The sequence below is a fragment of the Miniopterus natalensis genome, chromosome 3 (assembly GCF_054644295.1).
Source record: "Miniopterus natalensis isolate mMinNat1 chromosome 3, mMinNat1.hap1, whole genome shotgun sequence".
Classification (NCBI taxonomy): domain Eukaryota; kingdom Metazoa; phylum Chordata; class Mammalia; order Chiroptera; family Miniopteridae; genus Miniopterus; species Miniopterus natalensis.
Genome location: NC_142083.1, coordinates 99,539,750 through 99,560,947, shown reverse-complemented (window position 1 = coordinate 99,560,947; position 21,198 = coordinate 99,539,750). Strand labels below are relative to the sequence as shown.

At 37.6% G+C, this 21,198-nt stretch overlaps 1 protein-coding gene and 1 pseudogene across 1 annotated transcript in view; one reads left to right on the top strand and one right to left on the bottom strand.

The window, feature by feature from the left end:
- Window positions 1–21,198, bottom strand: part of LOC107544810 (phospholipid-transporting ATPase ABCA3-like) — a 190,455-nt gene that overhangs the window by 115,755 nt on the left and 53,502 nt on the right. The window lies entirely within an intron of this gene.
- LOC107544812 (thymosin beta-4-like) lies at window positions 10,211–10,343 on the top strand (annotated as a pseudogene).

Below are 21,198 nucleotides of genomic sequence, written 5' to 3'. Positions count from 1 at the left end.
CAAAAAATGCAAATAAAAGTGCTGAATAAAATTCAACATGCTTAGCTAAGATAAAATTCTTATAACACTAAATGAAAAGAATCTCCTTCACTTACCAAAAGATATACTTAGATACTTTAAAATTTCCAGCTAACATCATACTCCAAAAAATTGTCCCGGACTTCAATTTCAAAGTGGTCATGCGGGAGAGTTTCACCCGCACCACCAAGCAGGTCTCTAGGACATGAGCTGGGTGTCCTGCAATGCAACTCAATCTAACACTACCCCGAGACAGTATCAGCTTCCACAGTTAATGGATTTAGTCCTATAAGACTGCCCCCCAAAACCAACTTTAGATGCCAGTCACAAGCCTAGGTTGTCTCCTTTGCTTCTGCTAACTTGAGATCAGAAGTTCCAAGGACCTCCTCCCCAGGTCCGATTTATTTGTTAGAGCAGCTTACAGAACTCAGAGAAACATTTTACTTAGTAAATCACCATTTTTCTATAAAAGGATGGAAGTCAGACACAGCCAGATGGAAGAGATGCACAGGGTGAGGTATGAGGAAAAGGCGTGAGGTTTCCACGCCCTCACTGAGTGCACTACTCTCCTCAGATCTCCACATGGTCACCAGCCCAGAAGCTTTCCAAACCAGTTTTTATGATAGTTTATAGAGGCTTCATTAAACAGGTCTGACTGACTAAACCATTTGCCACTGGTGACAGATACAGATTCAACCTCCAGCCCCCTCCCCTCTAATCACATGGTTGGCTCCTCTAGTAAACAGCACCCCCTATATTTAGGTGCTTTCCAAACCAAAAGACATAACAAGTGACACTTTTGTTGCTCTCATCCCTCTGGAAATTGAAATTATTTTTGGATCTATGTGCCAGAAAAGATGAGAGATTTTGTTGCTAGTAGATGAAGTAGTTCTTCCAACTGAAAGAAAGAATATTGGATAGTAACTCAAAGCCCTATGAAGAAATAAAGAACTCCCGTTAGGGTAACTGCATAGGTAAATATAAAAGTCAGTATTTTGGTATTTTTGGTTTGTAACCCCTCTATTTCTCTCTATATGATTTAAAAGATAAATTCATAAAATGATTATAAACATATGTTAATAGGTATACAAATATAAAGATGTAATTTGTGAAAATACCAACATAAAAAGGGAGTGGAGATTGACAGGAACAGAGTTTTTCTATACTGCTAAAGCTAAATTGGTATTAAGTACTTTAAAATGTTACTTGTAATCTTCAAATTATCCCCTAAGAAAAAAAAATTGGAAAATATGCAGAAAAGGAAATGGAGTATAAAAGGAACAAAAAGGTACATATACAGAAAATAATTAGCAAAATAACATTTGTAAGTTGTTCACCAATTACTTTAAATATAAATGGGTTATTCTTTGAATGTTTGGTAAAATTCAACTGTGAAGCCATCTGGTCCAGGACTTTCGTTTGTTGGTAGTATTTTTATTACTGCTTCAATTTGATAAGTTGTAATCTGTCTATTCAGATTCTCTGATTCTTCCTGATTCAGGTTTGGAAGATTGTATGTTTCTAGGATTTTATTCATTTCATTCAAATTGTCCAAATGGAGTGATGAGAGGTCATGTTGGTCTCTCCCTTTGAAGTTCCAACAATTTAAACAGCTATAATTCAACAAAGAAAAACCTGCTCAATGCACAAACATGTCTAAGAGATCCATGCATTGAAACATCTGAAGGCGAGTAAGTAGGAGCAAACCAGGGAGGTGGAAAGGGAGAAGAGTTGAGACAGCCCAGAAACACAGCCTGGAGATCACACCCCAGAGCTCATTAAGGGGCTCAGCCTGGAGAGAAGAGGTATCAGGTTGCCCCAGCACTCCCTTCAACTGCAAGGAGCAAAGAGATACAGTGAGCATTCCTGCAGGAGTGGTCAATATGAGTTGTGACTGAGTCCAGTGACCTGGACAGGGATGAAGCACAGAGGTGCAGACACTGTTGTCAGGCAATTGGCATTCTAGACAAAGAAACAAAGCCACAGAACTTGGCCACCTCCTGTCACCCTTTCAGAGCTAGCAGCAAGCTTCAGAAGCTGTAGCTATGAGTGTCAGGTTGTAGAGCATATTATCTGCCAACCTAAAAACTGGTACTACAGAAACATTTTTTCACTAAGTAACAGGTGTACTCTGTGACTAATCCCAGGGTTCAGTGGAGACACAGAGCGAGGCTGCAGAGGTCTGCCAGTCACCATTACTGGGAGAGCAAAGCAATGAAAGAGGTGGCCAACTTCTCCCAGCTCACCCCACCCACACACATTGCAATTGTACGACCAGCAGCATCTGGCTGCAGGGGACAGCACTGGGATTTCATGAATTTAGAACACCGTTACCCACCACAATCCCCCATGGGGTTGGTTCCCTAAGACTCAGGCCACCTGAGCACAGATGAGATGCCCACTATCCCAGGAAACACAGGCCATTTTTCACCACCTCACAAAGATCTTAAAAGTCAGAGCAGTGCAAGAGAACAAAAAAACCTGTGATTCAGTGCCAAGTACTGGAAAACGATAGAAAGACTTATTAACCAACTAGAAAAACGCCACTCATATATAGATATCCAGACAGAGAAGGAATCCATCAAATATCACAAATAACCAATAAGGCAGCACAGAAAGAAAGCTAAAAATCTCCAGCAAATAAACTTAAAAACATGGAAATATGTGATTCAAATGACAGAGAATTTAAGACTGCAGTTCTGAAAAAACTCGAGATGCAAAATACAGATAAGCAGTTTAATGAACTCAGAAACAAATCGAGTACTTTACCAAAGAGATTAAAACTTTAAATAAAGAACCAAGTAGAAATTCTGGAGATGAAGAACTCAGTAAAAAAGATAAGATTGACTAGTGAGCATAAGAAAAACAGCTGAGCAGATGGAGGAAAGAATTAGTGATAATGAAGATAGTATTCTAGAAATGAAGAAGAGGAAGGAAAAAAGTGACTTGAGCATAAAAAATATAAAAAACTCTACAAAAACTATCTGACTCCATCAGAAAAAGCAATATAAAAATAAGAGATGTACCAGGATAAAAGGAGAGGGGAAAGAGAGCACAGAGACTATTCAAACAGTTGATGAGAAATCCCCAAACCTATAAAAAGAACTAGATCTTCAAATCCAAGAAGCAAAGAGAACACCTAATTACCTCAATCCAAAAAGGCCTTCTCCAAGGTATATTGTATGAAAAGTGTCAAAAATTAATGACAAAGGAAGAATTCTCAAAGCAGCCAGGTAAAACAAGGCAGTAACCTACAAAGGAAATCCCATTAGATTATCATTGGATTTCTCATCAGAAACCCTACAAGCTACAATTGAGTAGAATCAAATATTTCAACTACTGAAAGAGAGAAATTACCAGCCAAAACAATAATATATCCAGCAAAGTTACCCTTTACATATAAAGGAGAAACAAAACCATTTCCCAACATACAGAAGACGAGAGAATTTACCGCCAGAGGACCTCCATTGCAGGAAATACTCATGGGGGTTATTTTACCTGGAACAAAGAACAAAAGGTCCCAAAAGTACAGGGTAGGACAAAAGTAGGTTTACAATTGTTTGTATGGAAAACAACACAATAATAAATAATACAAGAATAAACACTATGTTTCACGTAATCACAACTTGATCTTACATGAGTAAGATCACCAACAAACTCAGCATAAATAGGGATAATTTGTGACAATAAAAACATAAAAGAGGAGAGGGTAAAGGTCTGATTTTGTGAAGGGAGATGGAGATAAGATGTATTCAAAAGTAAAAGGACTACTGTCCGTTTGCATACATGAAACTTCCTTTTGCATAAACCTAACATAACCACACACAAAAACCTAAAAACTGAGACAAATAACTTAAGAAAAAAAGAAACAGAAAAAAAATTATGGGATACCATCAAACCAAAAGAAATGACAGAAAAACAAAGAGAAAGAACCAATGGAAGCACAGAGCTACCCCAAAACAAAAGATAAAATGACTTTAGGAAATCCTCATACATCAATAATTACCCTAAATATAAATGGACTTAATTCACCAATAAAAAGGCACAGAGGAGCAGATTAGATTAAAAAACAAACAAACAAAAGCCAACAACCATATGCTGCTTTCAGGAGACACATCTCAGCTGTAAAGACAAATACAGACTCAAAGTGAAAGGGTGGAGAATGGTGCTCCAAGCAAATGGCATCCACAGAAAAGCATCTGTAGCCATACTTATATTTGACAAATTTCAAGATAATAAAGGTAACAAGAGGCAAAGATGGCCATTTTATAATGATAAAAGAAAAATTATACCAAGAAGACATAACATTTCTTAATATATGTGCACCGGTCAGAGAGCAACGAAATATATAAAGCAACTACTAAAAGAATTAAAGGGAGAAACAGACCAAAACACAATCATAGTTGGGAATCTATGTACCCCATTGACAGCTGTAGATAGATCATCAAAACATAAAATCAATAAAGAAATACTGGCCCTAAATAAGACATTGGGCCAAATAAACATAATTGAAATTTACAGATCCTTTTATCCAAGAACATCAAATTAAGCATTCTTCTCTAGTGCACATGAACATTCTCAAGGATAGACCATATGATGGTACACAAAATTAGCCTCAACATATTTAAGGACATTAAAAACATACCAAGCATATTCTCTGATGACAATGCTTTGAAATTAGATATCAAATAAAAAAATTAAGTGGATAAAAACCACAAATATGTGGAGATTGAACAAAATACTACTGAAAAATGACTGGGTCAAAGAAGAAATAAAAGGTGAGATCAAAAGATATACAATATTTCTGGACTCTCTGTTCTACTCTACTGATCTATATACCTATTCTTATGGCAGTACCAGGCTGTTTTGATTACAGTGGCCTTGTAGTATAGTCTTATATCAGGTATTGTGATACAAAGAAGAACTTTGTTCTTCTTCCTCAAGATTGCCGAGACTATTTGGGGTCATTTGTGGTTCCACATAAATTTTGGGAATATTTGTTCTAGATCTGTGAAACATGCCATTGGTATTTTAATAGGAATTGCATTGAATCTATAGATTACTTTGGATACTATGGACATTTTAATGATGTTAATTGTTCCAATCCCTGAACACGGTATATTCTTCCACTTATTTGTATCTTCCTCAGTTTCTTTCTTCAATATCCTATAGTTTTCTGAGTACAGGTCTTTTACTTCCATGGTTAAATTTAGTCCTAGGTACCTTATTACTTTTGTTGTTGCAATAGTAAATGGGGTTATTATCTTAGTTTCTCTTTTTGATAGTTCATTGTTGGTGGGTATTAATTTTGTATCCTGCTACTCTGCCAAACCCAATTATTAGCTCTAGTAAGCTTTTCCGTGGAGTTTTAGGGTTTTCTATGTACAATATCATGTCACCTGTGAATAATGACAGTTTCACTTCCTCCTTTTTAATTTGAATGCCTTTTATTTCTTCTTGTTGTCTGATTGCTGTGGTTAGGACTGCCACAGCAATGTTCAATGGAACAGAACAGAGAGACCAGAAATCAACCTATGCCTATATGGTCAATTAATATTTGATAAAGAAGACAAGAACATATAATGGGATAAAGACAGCCTCTTCAATAAATGCTGTTGGGATTATTGGACAGGTACATGCAAAAGAAAACTGAAACTAGACTACCAACTTCATCATACACAAGAATAAAATCAAAATCTATAAAAGACTTAAATGTAAGTTATGAAACATAAAAATCCTAGAAGAAAACATAGGTAGCAAAATCTCAGACATCTCTTGGAGCAAAATTTTTGCTGATATATCTCCTAGGGCAGTGGAAATAAAGAACAAATGGGACTACACCGAACTAAGAAGCTTCTGCACAGAAAAAGAAACCATCAATAAAACAAAAACAGAACCCACCTCAAGGGAGAACATATTTGCCAATGATGCATCTGATAATGGGTTAATCTCCAAAACATATAGAGAACTCATACAACTCAACACCAACTAACAATTCAATTAAAAAATGGGTAATGGACCTGAATAGACACTTCTCCAAAAAGACATACAGATGGCCAAAAAATACATGAAAAAATGCTCAAGGCCACTAATCATTATGGAGATGCCAATTAAAACCATAATGAGATATTAACTCACACCTGTGAGAATGGCTACCATCAAATCAATAAGCAACAAGTGCTGGTGAGGATGTGGAGAAAAGGGAACCTTAGTGCACTATTGGGGGGAATGCAGACACCTGGTGCAGCCACTATGGAAAACACTATGGACTTTCCTCAAAAAATTAAAAATGGAACTGCCTTTTAACCCAGCAATCCCACTTCTTGGAATATATCATAAAAATCCAGAAATACCAATTAAAAAAAAAATGAACCCCATGTTCATAGCTGTGTTATTCACAATAGCTAAGATCTGGAAGCAGCCTAAGTGCCCACCAGTACACGAGTGGATAAAAAAAGCCCAGGTACATTTATACAATGGAATACTAGGCGGTCATAAAAATTTTAAAAAAATGAAATCTTATCCTTTGCCACAGCATGGATGGACCTGGAAAGTATTATGCTAAGTGAACTAAACCAATCAGAGAAAGACAAATACCATATGATCTCACTTATATGTGGAATCTAATAAACAAAAGAATCTGACGAACAAATAGAAACCAAGACATGGGTACATGAAATAGTCTGACAGTTGTCAGAGGGCAGGGTAGAGGGGGAAACTGGATGAAAGACGGTGAAGAAATTAGCCAGACAACATTATACATAACCTATGGACACAGACAACAGTGTGGTGATGGCCAGAGGAAAAGGCAGGCAGAAGTTGGGTGGAGAAGGGCAGAGCGGGGGGAAATGAGGACATCTGTAATAGTGTTAACAATAAAAATAAAGAAAAAAAAAAGATGTGTGGGGACAAACTAGAATGACAATAAAACAACAAAACTATTGAAATGCAGGGAAAGCAACAATAAGAGGAAAGTTTTTATCATTACAGGCCTATCTCAAAAAACAAAAAAAATCTCAAGTAAACAACTTAACATGACATCTCAAAGAATTAGAAAAAGAACAAAAGCAGTGCAAAGCCAGCAGAAGAATATAATAAAAAATAGAGAATTACATAAAATACAGAACAAACAGACTACACAAAAAATTAATACAACAAAAGCTTGTTATTTACAAAGATTAATGAAATTGACAAATCCCTGGCTAGACTCACTAAGTAAAAAAGAGAAAAGACTCAAACAAAATCAGAAATGAGAGAGAAGTTACCACAGACTTCACAGATATACAAAGGATCTTACTAAAATACTATGAAAGACTGTATGCCACCAAATTCAATAACCTGAAAGAATTGAGTCAGTTCCTAGAAATCAATAACATTTCTAGACGGTAGAGTATTATGCTGAGTGAAATAAGCCAGTCAGAAAAAGACAAATATCCCATGATCTCAGTTATAAGCGGAATCTAATGAACATAATAAACTAATGGACAAAACAGGTCCAGAGGCATGAAGATATAGAACAGACTGACAGATCTTAGCAGGGGTGGGGGGAGATAGGAAAGATTAACTAAAGAACTCATACACACATGTACATAACCAATGGACACAGACAATAGTGTGGTGAAGGCCTGGGGTGAAGCAGGGGCTGGGAGGAGACTGGGGAAGGGGAGAACATTGGGGAACATCTATAATACTGTCAATAATAAAATTTAATTTTTTTAAAAAAAGAACGGGAAAATGAAAATAGACCAATTAACAGGGAGGAAAATGAAATAACCATCAAAACCCTCCCCAGGAGTAGAAATCCAGGACCAGATAGGTGGCTTCACTAGTGAATCCCACTAAACATTCAAAGATTTGATATCATCCTTCTCAAACTATTCCCCAAAACTGAAGAAGAGGCAATACTTCCTAACATATTTTATGAGGCCAACAAACCCTGATACCAAAACCTGACAAGGGTAACACAAAAAAGAAAATTACAGACCAATATCTCTATGAATACAGCTGCAAAAATACTAAAGAAAATATTAGCAAGTTAAATACAATACATTTAAAAAATGATACATCACAATCAAGTGGGATTCATTCCAAGGGCACAAGGATGGTTCAACATAAGCAAATCGATCAATGTAATACACCACATTAAAAAATAAAGGACAAAAATCACATGATCATAACAATAGATGTAGAAAAAGCATTCAATGAAATACAACATCCATTCAAGATTAAAACACTCAATAAAATGAACATAGAAAGAAAGTACCCCAACATAATTAAGGCCATAAATGACAAACCCTCAGATATACTCAGTGGTAAAAAACTGAGAGCTTTCCTTTGAAGATCAGACACAAGACAAGGATGTTCACTCTCACCACTCTTATTCAGCCCCATAATGGAAGTCCTAGCCTGAGCAATCAGGCAAGAGAAAGAATTAAAAGGCATCTAAATTTGGAATAAAGAAGAAAAAGTGTCACTTTTTACAGATGACTTGATTCTGTATATAGAAAACCCTAAAGACTCCACCAAAAAAGTATTAGAAACAATAAACAAACACAGTAAAGTTGCAAGATACAAAATCAATGTACAAAAATCCTCTGCATTCCTATATACCCACAATGAAATTTCAAGATAAAATTTTAAAAAACAATTACTTTTACAATCATGATTTAAAAAATTAAAGACATAGAAGTAAACAAAGGATGTGAAAACTATAAAACATTATTAAAAGGGACTGAAGGAGACACAATGAAATGGAAAGATATTCTGTGTTCATGGAGTAGAAGAATCAACATAGTTAAAAAGTGTATATTACCCAAAGCTATATATAGATTTGATGAATCCCCATCAAAATCCAATGACATTTTAAAAGTTTATCTTTATTGTTAAAAATATTACAGATGTTCCCCTTTTTCCCATTAACCCCTCCCACCCACCCTACCAATGATATTTTATAAAGAAATAGAACAAAAAATCATGACTTGTATGGAACCACAAAAATCCCCAAATAGCAATAGCAATCCTGAAAAAATTAAGAATGAAGTCGGAGGTGAATTCAAATTATACTACAAAGCAAGGGTAATCAAAACAGCATGGTACTGGCAGGGAAAACACACAGACCAATGGAACAAAATTGAGAGGCTGAAATAAACTTATGTGTATATAGGCAAATAATTTTCGACAAAGGATCCAAAAAAATACAATGGAGAAAAGAAAGCATCTTCAATAAATGATGCTGGGAAAATTGGAAAGCCCCATGTAAAAGAATAAAACTAGACTACAGCTTGTCCCCATATACAAAAATTAACTCAAAATGAATCAAAGATCTAAATAGAAGATCTGAAACAATAAATTAAATAGAAAAAACATAGGTACTAATCTTATGGACCTTGGTCTTAGAGAAGATTTTCTGAATTTGACACCAAAGGCAAGGGAAGTAAAGGCAAAAATAAATGAATGGGACTATATCAAACTAAACAGCCTCTGCACAGCATAAGAAACTACCAACAAAACAAAAAGGAAGCCAACAAAATAGGAGAAGATATTTGCAAACAACAGTTCTGACAAGGAGTTAATATCCAAAATGTATAAAGAACTCATACAACTCATCACCAAACAAGCAAGCACAGCCCATGGACGCAGACAATAGTGTGGCAAAGGCCTGGGGAGGGGAGTGGATGGGGGTGAAAGGGGCCAATGGGGGAAAAAGGGGACATCTGTAATATTTTGAACAATAAAAAACAACAACACTACAATGAGATACTACTGCACACCTGTTAGAATGGTTACTTCCAACAAGACAACTAATAAGTTGCGGAGAAAAGGGACTCTCATTTGCTACTGGTAGTAATGTAAACTGGCACAGTCACTATGGAAAACAGTATGGAGGTTCCTCAAAATATTAAGAATAGAGATACCACATGACCCAGTAACCTCTCTTCTGGGTATCTACCCAAAAAATTGAAAACATGTATTTGCAAGGATATCTGCACCCTATGTTCACTGCAGCATCATTCCCTGCAGTCAACACATGGAGACAACCAAAGTGTCCTTAACTAGACGACTGGATAAAGATGACGGGTATGTATTTACAATGTACTACTACTCAGCCACTGGAAATGTAGGAATGGGCAGTGGTCACTGAACAGATGGGACTCCTTCCTTTAGCGCACCTCCTTCCGCTTCCTCTACAACCATGTCTGACATACCCGATATGGCTGAGATTGAGAAATTCGATAAGTCAAAATTGAAGACAAAAATCCAAGAGAAAAATCCACTTTTTTCCAAAAGCAGCAACTGAACAGGAGAAGCAAGCAGGTGAATTGTAATGAGGCACAGGCCAGTGTGCACTGTACTTCCCACAAGCATTGCCTTCTTATTTTACTTCTTCTGGCTGTTTAAATTTGTAAGATGCAAAGAGGTTGGATCAGTTTAAATGACTGTGCTGCCCTTTTCACATGAGAGAACTACTGACAAGGAGGGCCACATCTGCTCCTCCCATCTGCCTGTCTGGCTGGCAGGGAAGGAAAAGGACCTGCATGTTGGTGAACGAAGAAGCTGTGGGAACACAGATGAAATCTGGAGTAAAAGTCAAGCTGGTCTAAGGTGTCCTGCGGCTGTAATATGCAGTTTAATTAGAGTGCCATTTATTTTGTTAAAATGATTTTAATTACTGGTTGCACAATTTAAAAAAATATATATATTTTTATTGATTTCCGAGAGGAAGGGAGAGGGAATGAGAGACAGAAACATCAATGATGAGAGTGACTGATTTGCTGCCTCCTGTACACCCCCACTGTGGACTGAGCCGGCAACCCTGGCATGTGCCCTGACTGGGAATCGAACCCTGGTCTCCTGGATCATAGGTTGATGCTCAACCGCTGAGCCATGCCAGCCACATGGAATGCACAATTTTTAATATGCAAATAAGTTTTAAAATCTGAAAAGAAAAGATGAAATACTGCCATTTGCAACAACATGGTTGGCCGGACCGTGAGAATATCACACTAAGTGAAATAAGTCAGACAGAAAAAGAACCATGTGATTTCACTCATATCTAGGACATAAAACTGAAAGCAACAAATGAACAAATAAGAAAAACAAACAAACACTCAAAGACACAGACAATAGTAGGTGGTTGCCAGAGGGAAGGGTGGGGTGGTAGCAAAGGGTAAGGGGGGCCAAATATATGATGACAGAAGATGATTTGACTTTGGTGGGCACACAATGCAATATACAGATCATGTATCATAGAATTGTACACCTGAAACCTATATAATCCTTTTAACCAATGTCACCCCAATAGATATAATAAAAAGAGTGTTTTACTGACATAAAGATAGACATATAAGCCAATGGAATAGATTTGAGAGTTTGGAAATAAATGACTTATATCATAAATACATATATATATGTATATGTATATATCATCAAGTGATTTTTGACAATGGTGCCAAGACCATTAATGGAGGGAAAGCAGTCTCTTCAACAAATGGTGCTGAGACACTGGATATCAAAATGTAAAAGTAAGAACTGGGACCCTTTATTCACAATATATAAATACTAACTAAAAGTAGAACAAAGTAATAAATGTAACAGCTAAAATTATGAAAATGTTTTCTAAGAAGAAAACATGTGAGTAAATCTTCATGACCTTGGGTTTCCAAATTGGTTCTTAGTTATACCAAAAGTACATACAACACAAGAAAACATAGATAAATAGGAGTTCATCAAAATTAAGAACCTCTGTGTATCCAAAGACACTGCTAAGGGACTGAAAATATATTTTGAATATCATATATCTGATAAGGTTTAGTATCCAGAATACGTAAAAAACTCATAACACAGTACAAAAAGACCATCAATACAATAAAAAATGGTCAAAGGACTTGAATAGACAGTTCTCCCAACTGAATGTACAAATTACTAACATGCACATGAAAAGGTACTTGAGATCATTAATCATTAGAGACATGCAAATCAAAATTACAATGAGATCACTTTACACACATGTGGATGACTATTATAAAAAGTGGAATAAATTGCCCCAGCCAGTGTGGCTCAGTTGGTTGGGCATCAACCAAGGAGAGGTTGCCGGTTCTATTCCTGGTTGGGGCATGTGCCCAGGTTGTGGTCTCCATCTCCGGGGGGGGGGGGGCATGCAGGAGGCAGCCAATGGACGTTTCATTCTTGCATTGATGTTTCTCTCTTTCCCTCTCCCTACCTCCCTCTCTAAAAGTCAATAAAAAATTCTTTTGAAAAATGGAATGAATCAATGGGTGGCATGAATATGGAGAAATTATTACTCTCAATCATTGCTGGTTGGAATGTAAAATGTTGTAGCAACTATGGAAAACAGTTTAGTGGTTCCTCAAAAAAGTTAAGCAAAAAATTAGCATATGACCAAACAGTCCTACTGCTAGGTATATACTCAAAATAACTGTAGGCATATGCTCAAACAAAAAATGTGTGTACAAATGTTCAAAGGATCACTACTTAAAATAGCCAAAGGGGAAAACAATCCAGATGTCCATCAATGGATGACTAGGTGAGCAAAATATGATATATCTACTCAATGGAATATTTACTCCAAGTCATTACAAGGAGTGAAGTACTGATACCTGTTACAACATGGATAAATCTTGAAAACATTATGCTAAGTAAAAGAAGACAGAAATAAAAGGCCACATATTGTATGATTCCATTTATATGAAATATCCAGATAGGCAAATCCATAAAAACAAAAGCAGATAGTGGTTGCCAAAGGGTAAGGGGATGGTGGGATAGGAATATTGCTTAGTAGATACACGATTTTCTTTCAGGTGGTAAAAATGTTTTGTAATTAAATAGTGATGATTGTTGGGCAACATTGGGAATATTTTTAATGCTACTACGTGGTACACTTTAAAAGATAAAATGGTAATTTTTTGTTATGTGTGTTTATTACTATAAAAAAACTTTCCACTTAATTTTAAGAACATAACAAGGATGTCTATATTACTTCCATTTACTATACATTGGAAGCTGTAGACAGTGTACTAAGAAAAGATAGAAGGAAATAAGACAAAATAGTTGAAGAAAAGAAACTTCAACTTATTTTCGCGTCATGTGAATATGTATATAGACCATCTAAAGAAATCTACACTTATTAGAAATAATTTGTTTTAATAAATGTTGATGAAAGTCAACATTTAAAATAAATTTAAATATATCACAAGCAGTTAAAAATGTAACTTTCAAAATGTTTCATTTATAATAGTAAAAAGTACAAACATCCAGGGAGACATCTGTCAAACTTTCATGGGATAACACAGCATTTTTCAAACTGGTCCAGCCACTATGGAAAACAGTATGGGGGTTCCTCAAAAAACTAAGAATAGAGTTACCATATGACCCAGTATCCTCTCTTCTGGGTGTCTACTCCCCAAATTGAAAACATTTACTTGCAAAGATATATGCACCCCTATGTTCACTGCAGCATTATTCACGGTGGCCAAGACATGGAGACCACCACACTATCCCGCGATAGAGGACTGGATAGAGGAGATGTGGGACCTGTACACAAGGAACACTACTTAGCCATAAGAAAGGGTGATACACTGATGTTTGTGACACATGGATGGATCGTGAGGATATCATGCTAAGCAAAATAAGCCAGACAGCAAAAGTTAAGAACCATATGTTTTCACTTGTATGTGGATACAAAAAAATCGAAACTCACAGGCACAAACGACAGTATGGTAATAACCAGAGGGCAGGGTGTGGGGATGGTAAAGGGTAAAGGGAGTCAAACATATGGTGATGGAAGATGATCTGACTTTGGGTGGTGGGCACACAATATATATACAGTCCACTTATCATAGAAATGTACACTGGAAACCTATATAGTCTTATTAACCAATGATACCCCAATAAATTTAATAAAAATGGAAAAAAAGATAGGTAGATACAATGATTCAAAAGTACAAAGATGTCAGTTCTCCCCCAAATAATCTTTACATTTAATGTACTTCAAAGGATAATCCAAACAAGGCTTTTCATGAAATATAACATCGTTGTTATTCCAAAATGTATCCTAAGAAGCAAAGGTCTATAACAGACAAAGAGACACTTAAAGAAAAAGAATAAACTGGGTGAGAAGGTTTGTGATGAAGCTGTAACAACTAAAGCACTGTGAATATACTTCAAACACAGGAAACTAGGTCAGTGAAAGGACAGCCTCCAAAGACGTGCACACACGACTGGGGCTGGGACTCAGAGTAGTGATGCTGAGTAGCAAGAAAAGTGAACTGTTTATGAAATGTTGCTGGGACACTTCTATGAATTTAGAAAAAAAATTAATTTGCTACATTAAACCACATGTAGCAAAAAATTAATTTTTCCCATGTAGCAAAAATTAATTTGCTACATGGGAAAAATCAATCCTCATATAGAACACAGGAAAACAACATTATGACCTTGGATTAGAAAATTATTTTTATTGGAATATTTAATATCACAAACTATGAAGAGAAAGATCAGTAATTTTATAGCACTAAAATTAGTAATTGTTAAAAAACACCACAAAAAGAGCTAAAAACTCCAAACTGGGGGATTTTGTGACACATTTACAACCAACACAAGTTATGTAGCAGGAATATATAAAAAAAGTCCTGCAAATCAACAGTTATAAAAGAATGCATTAATAGATTTTATAGAAAAAACACACACATATATGATTCATTAATAACATACTCAGCTTCACTAGTCATTGGGAAAATGCAGATTCAAATTGCCACAAGAAAGATAAAGATCTTCCCAGGCCAAAAAAAAAAAGCTAAAGTAGTTATCACAACTAAACCAGTATTATAAAAAATGATAAAAAGACTTCTTTAAGAAGAAGAAGGAAAATTAAAGAAACATAAATATGAATAATAAAATAGCAATAACTATGTACCTACCAATAATCACTTTAAATGTAAATGGCTTAAAAGTTCCAGTAAAAAAACATATGGTGGTTGAGTGGATAAGAAAACAAGACATATTTATATGTTGTTTAGAAGAGACACACTTGAGATTGAAAGATACACACAGAATGAAAGTAAAGGGATGGAAGAAGCTTATCATGAAAATGAAAAAAATAAGCTGGAGTAGCGATACTTATATCAGATAATATAGACTTTAAAACAAAGGCTATAATAAGAGACAAAGAAAAACATTATATAATGATAAAGGGATCAATCCAACAAGAGTTGGAGTGCATACTTGTAAATATCTATGCACCCAACATAGGGGGACCTACATATATAAAATAAATCTTAATAGACACGAAGAGAGAGATCAAGCAATACATTCATAGTAGGGAATTTTAACACCCCATTGACATCACTGATAAAGTCTTCCAGACAGAAAGTCAACAAGGAAACAGTGTCCTTAAATGACACAAACCAGATACACTTAATTGATATTTTTAGAGCATTTCACCCCAAAGCAGTAGAATATTCATTCTTTTCAAGTGCACATAGAATATTTTCCAGGATACACCACATGTTAGGACACAAAACAAATCTCAATAAATTTAAGAAGATGCTTGAAATCATATCAAGCGTCTTCTCCAACCACAATGGTATGAAACTAGAGTCAATTACAAGAAAAAAAATGAAAAACCACAAACACACGAGGCTAAATAACATGCTATACTAAACAATTAATGGGTTAACAATGAGATCAAGGAAGAAATCAAAAGATGCCTTGACACAAATGAAACGCAGAACACGACAACCCCAAATCACTTGATACAGAGAAAGCAGTCCTAAGAGGGAAATTCATAGCAATACAGGACTACCTCAATAAACAAAAAAATCTCAAGTAAACAGTCCAATCTTACACATAAGGGAACTAAAACAACAACAAACAAAGCCCAGAATCAGTAGTAGGAAGGAAATATAAAGATCAGAGGAGAAATAAAAGATAATCTAAAAGAACAACATAAAAGGTCAATAAAACCAAGAATTGGATCTTTTTAACAAAATAAAAAAATTGATAAACTTTTAACCAGGCTCATCAAGAAAAAAAGAGTGCCCAAGTAAATAAAATCAGAAGTGAAAAAGAAGTGACAGCTACCACCAAGAAATATAAACAATTATAAGAAAATACTATAAACAATTATATGCCAACAAATTAGACAATCTGGGGAAAAAACAAAACAAAAAAACACCAGATAAATTCCTAGAAACATACAGTCTTCCAAAACTGAATGAAGAAACATAAAATTTAAACAAACCAATTACAACTAACACAATCAAAGCAGCAATCAAAAACTCCCAACAAATTAAAGTCCTGGGCCAGATGGCTACACAGGTGAATTTTACCACTCATAAAAGAATGAACACCTATCCTTCTCAAATTATTCCAAAAAATTCAAGAGAAAGAAAAACACCAAGCTCATTTCATGAGGCCAGCATTACTTTGATTCCCAAACCAGACAAAGACAATACAAAAAAAGAAAACTATAAACCAATATCCCTGATGAACATGGATGCTAAAATCCTCAACAAAGTAATAGCAAACTGAATTCAGCAATATATTAATACGATTATACACCATGATCAAGTGAAACTTATTCATAGGATGCAAGGTCCGTTCAATATTGCAAATCAATTAATGTGATACACGGCATAAACAAAATGAAGGCTAAAAGTCATATGATCATATCAGTAGATGCAGAAAAGAAATTTGACAAAATCCAGCACCTGTTTATGATAACAATTCCCAACAAAGTGGGAAGAGAAAGAACGTATCTTAACATAATAAAAGCTATTGTTGACAAAACCACAGCTAATATCATACTAAACAATTCTACACAATACTAAATGTTTCCCTTAAGATCAGTAATGAGACAGGGATGTCTGCTTTCAGCACTCTCATTCAACATAGTACTGGAAGTATTACCCACAGCAATCAGACAGGAAATAAAAGGCATCCATATAGGAAAAGAAGAAGTAAAATTGTCATTATTTGCAGAAGACACATTACTATATATACAGAACCCTAAGAATTCCACCAATAAGGAGTTAATATCCAAAATTTATAAAGAATTCATACAGCTCAACACCAAGAAAACAAACAATCCAATTAAAAAACAGGCAAAGGAGCTGAACCGACACTTCTCCAAAGAGGACACTCAAATGGCCAATAGACATATGATAAGATGCTCAATGTCGCTAATTATCAGAGATGCAAATTAAAACCACAATGAGAACTGGAGCTCAGGGGCCTGGGGGAAAGGGGATTTAGGCAGGGCAGGTTTTCCTATAACTCAAAACTTTGTGCCAGTGAAGGCACATTGAAATAAGAAAATAAGACACTCAAGCATGTTCTTTATGTGAATTCAGATGGGTAGTGACCATCTCATTTGCTTTTAAAAAGGACAACACAGAGGAGAGGAACCAAGACAGCAGCATAGGTAAACATGCTTGCCGCCTCCCAGGACCACATCAAAATCACAACCAAAACACAGAACCACCATCATCAGAGCCTCCTGCAATCTAACTGAACAGAAGCCCCACAACCAGGGAACTGAAGCAGCACCGAGATCGGGAGGAGGGACGCAGACTCAGGGGGATCGGGGTGGAATCCCGGAGACTCGGCCACGGGCCCACACCCGGTGCCGCGGGGTAAACCCGGGAGGGAATCTCCGGGCAGAGGTTTCCCAGAGGAGGGAGGGGTCCCAGCCCCACAGCAGCCCCCCAGCCCAGGGCTCCAGGGCCGGGAAGAGACGTCCCCACAACTTCGGGCTGTGAAACCAGGGGGACTGTTGCTGAGGGTTGCGGAGGCTGCGGGAGCCCCAGCAGCTCCTCTAAAGGGCCCGGCACGGACTCACCCGGACGCACTCCCTCTGACCCGGCGCCGGGCAGCAGCCTGAAAGGACCCGGGACACTCGGGGAGGAACTAACCTGCCTGAAGTTGGGGAGAGAGCTGGAGGGGCGGCTTCCTCCCAGGCAGAAGGGCTGGTAGAGGCCATGGCTCCTTTGACGAGTCCTCCCAGCACACAGCCGGCAGGCAGGCGCCATATTTGAGTCGCCAGCACCTGACTCTCACCTTTGGCCCCGCCCCGTGATTCCCGGAGGCCCCGCCCCTCCCACCTGCAGCTCATCCAGGTCATTTCCAGGGGCTTTTCTGTCCAAGTGGCCTCTCAAGCTTCATGCTTAGGACTTTCCTAAAATCTCTCAAACAAGCAGCAGTGGGCCCCATACGGCTTGATAAGCAGCCCCAGGCCTGGCACTAGCGGCAGCTGCATTGGCTTATAGCTTGGCCTCTCCTGGGCACCTCCAAGCCCAGCACAAGTAGCAGCCAATTCCGGTTTGCTGAGTAGCTCATCCTGGGTTGCCCTGGGCAAGGCACTGGCAGAGCCTGACTTTGCACCTCCCGGGAGGCCCCACAGACAGTGCACCTGGTGGTCAGACTCGCCCACACTGGATGACAACCCTACCACATCCATGAGGAACACTCAAGGGGCGCACTTGGTGAACACCAAAGCCCCACTGAAGTAAATCCTGCTCCATAGGGGTGTCTCCAGCACAGCAGCCCTTTGGCTGTACTTGCAGCTGGTGCTCACAGCTGACTGGCCTGGGGATCAATTCCTCCCAGGGACGCCAACAGCAACCAAGGCTCAACTACAACAGGACAGTGCACTCAGCCCACACAGGGGAGCACCTAGAAGGCCCAGCTCAGGTGACTGGGAGGCTGAGCCACTGGACCCTATAGGACACCTACTACACAAAGCCACTCTACCAATTCCAGGAGACACAGCAGCTCTATCTAATACATAGAAACAAACACCAGGAAGCAGCCAAAATGCAGAGGCAAAGAAACATGTCACAAAGGAAAGAACAGAAGAAATCTCTAGAAGAGGAACTAAATGAAATAGATCCAAGTGAGCTAATAGATAGAGAGTTCAGAATAATGGTCATAAGGATGCTCAAGGATATTAATTACAAAAACAACTGAGAAAATCGATGACATAATAAAGTACCAATTTGAAATGAAGGCTACAGGAACTGAAATGAAGAATAATTTACAGGCATCAAAAGTAGAGTAGAGGACGCTGAGAATCAAATCAGCAATTTGGAACATGAGGAAACAAAAAAAAAAACACCCAACCAGAAGAGCAAAAAGAAAAAAGAACCTAGAAATATGAAGATAGTATAAGGAGCTTCTGGGACAAATTCAAGAGGCTCAACATTCCTATTATTGGGGTGCCAGAAGGGGGAGAAAGAGAGCAAGAAATTGAAAACCTATTTGAAAAAATAATTATAGAAAACTTCCTCTACCTGGGAAAAGAAATAGACTTACAAGTCCAGGAAGCACAGAGGGTCTCAAACAAGAGGAATATAAAGAGGCCCACAGCAAGACACATCATCATTAAAATGCCAAAGGTTAAAGACAAAGAGAGAATCTTAAAAGCAGCAAGAGAAAAGCAGTTGGTTACCTACAAAGGAGCACCCATACGACTGTCAGCTGATTTCTCAACAGAAACTTTGCAGGCCAGAAGGGAGTGGCAAGTAATATTCAAAGTGATGAAAAATATGGAACTACAACCAAGATTGCTCTACCCAGCAAAGCTATCATTTAGAGCTGAAGGTCAGATAAAGAGTGTCACAGATAAGAAAAAGCTAAAGGAGTTCATCACCACCAGACCAGCACTACAGGAAAAGTTGAAGGGTCTTCTTTAAGAAGAAGCTAATGAACAAAAGAATCTGACGAACTAAATAAAGCCAGAGACACTGACGCATGCAACAGACAATCGTATTTCAGAGGAAAGAGGGAAGGGGGGTGGAGGGTGGGAAGAGATTAACCAAAGAAGTTATATGCATATATGCATAACCCATAGACACAGACAATAACGGGGTGAAGGCCTGGGGAGGGAGTGGGAGTGAAGTGGAGGGGGTCAGTTGGGGGTGGGGGAAATGGGACACCTGTAATACTGTCAACAATAAAGATAAATTAAAAAAATAATATGCATATAAAACTTAAAAAATAAAATAAAATTTAAAAAATAAATTTAAAAATTGCTGTGAGATAACATTTATATCTCCAGTGTGGCACAAATGAAAGTTTGACAACAGTAAATTTTGGCAAGTATATGGAGGAATAGGAATGTTCATCTTTTTCCAGTGGTACTGCAAATGCAAGGCACCACTTCCTAAGTGTCAGTTTGGACATTCACAAATACCATGGCCCAGCAACTCCATTCTTAAGTAAGTACCATAATGAAAGTCTTAGGCGTATGTGCCAGCAGACACACACAAAATGTTCAGAATATCTAGGTTGCCGTAATGCCCAAAATGGAAAACACTGGTATTTGTTTTTACTTATTTTGCTCTTTGGCATAAAACATCCTGCCTCACATTGACATACCACTTATCTTTACCACCTGGGTTGGGTGTTGTTTTATTTTTGGTGGGGGAACTCCTTGTAGGTTATATGTATAGTCCTTTGCCTTGTGAGGACCAACCAATTAATAATGCTCATGATAATATACTGAGAAACATAAAAATTAAAATGAAATAGAGCTATTTGGTCACGTCTATTGGCATGTGAGCCCTCAGAAGGGCAAGGAAACAATGTTTCTGTGCCTTGTGTATTAAATGCCGTGTCGACATGAATATCTGAAGAAGGAATGGATTTGTGCAGGAGAGGACACTTGCTCGTTTGACTTGGCTTCCATTCCAGTCTCCCAATCCTTCAGTAATGCTTAGAAACAGCCTCTACGGCAAGCACTCTTAAATTTATCTCACCTTCAGTCAGAAGGTGGAATATTTTAGTGCTCTTTTCTTTTTTTTTAAATATATCTTTATTGATTTCAGAGAGAGGACAGGAGAGGGAGAGAGAGAGAGAAACATCAGTGATGAGGGAGTCATTGATCGAGCCTGCAACCTGGGCATGTGCCCTGACCGGGAATTGAACCCCGATTGCCTGGATCCTAGGTTGACGCTCAACCGCTGAGCTACGCCTGGCCAGGCTTTAGTGCTTTTTTCATGTGCACATTATGCTCCACTTATTTTCATTGCTCCCTGCATGTTCTGTGAAATCATTTTTGAGTGACACAGTGTCAGATCCATGAGGCAGGCACTGCATTTCAAATACACAGCAGGCCCACGGTAAGAATCTATTACTAAGTGCAAGGATGCTTCCTTTCAGTGG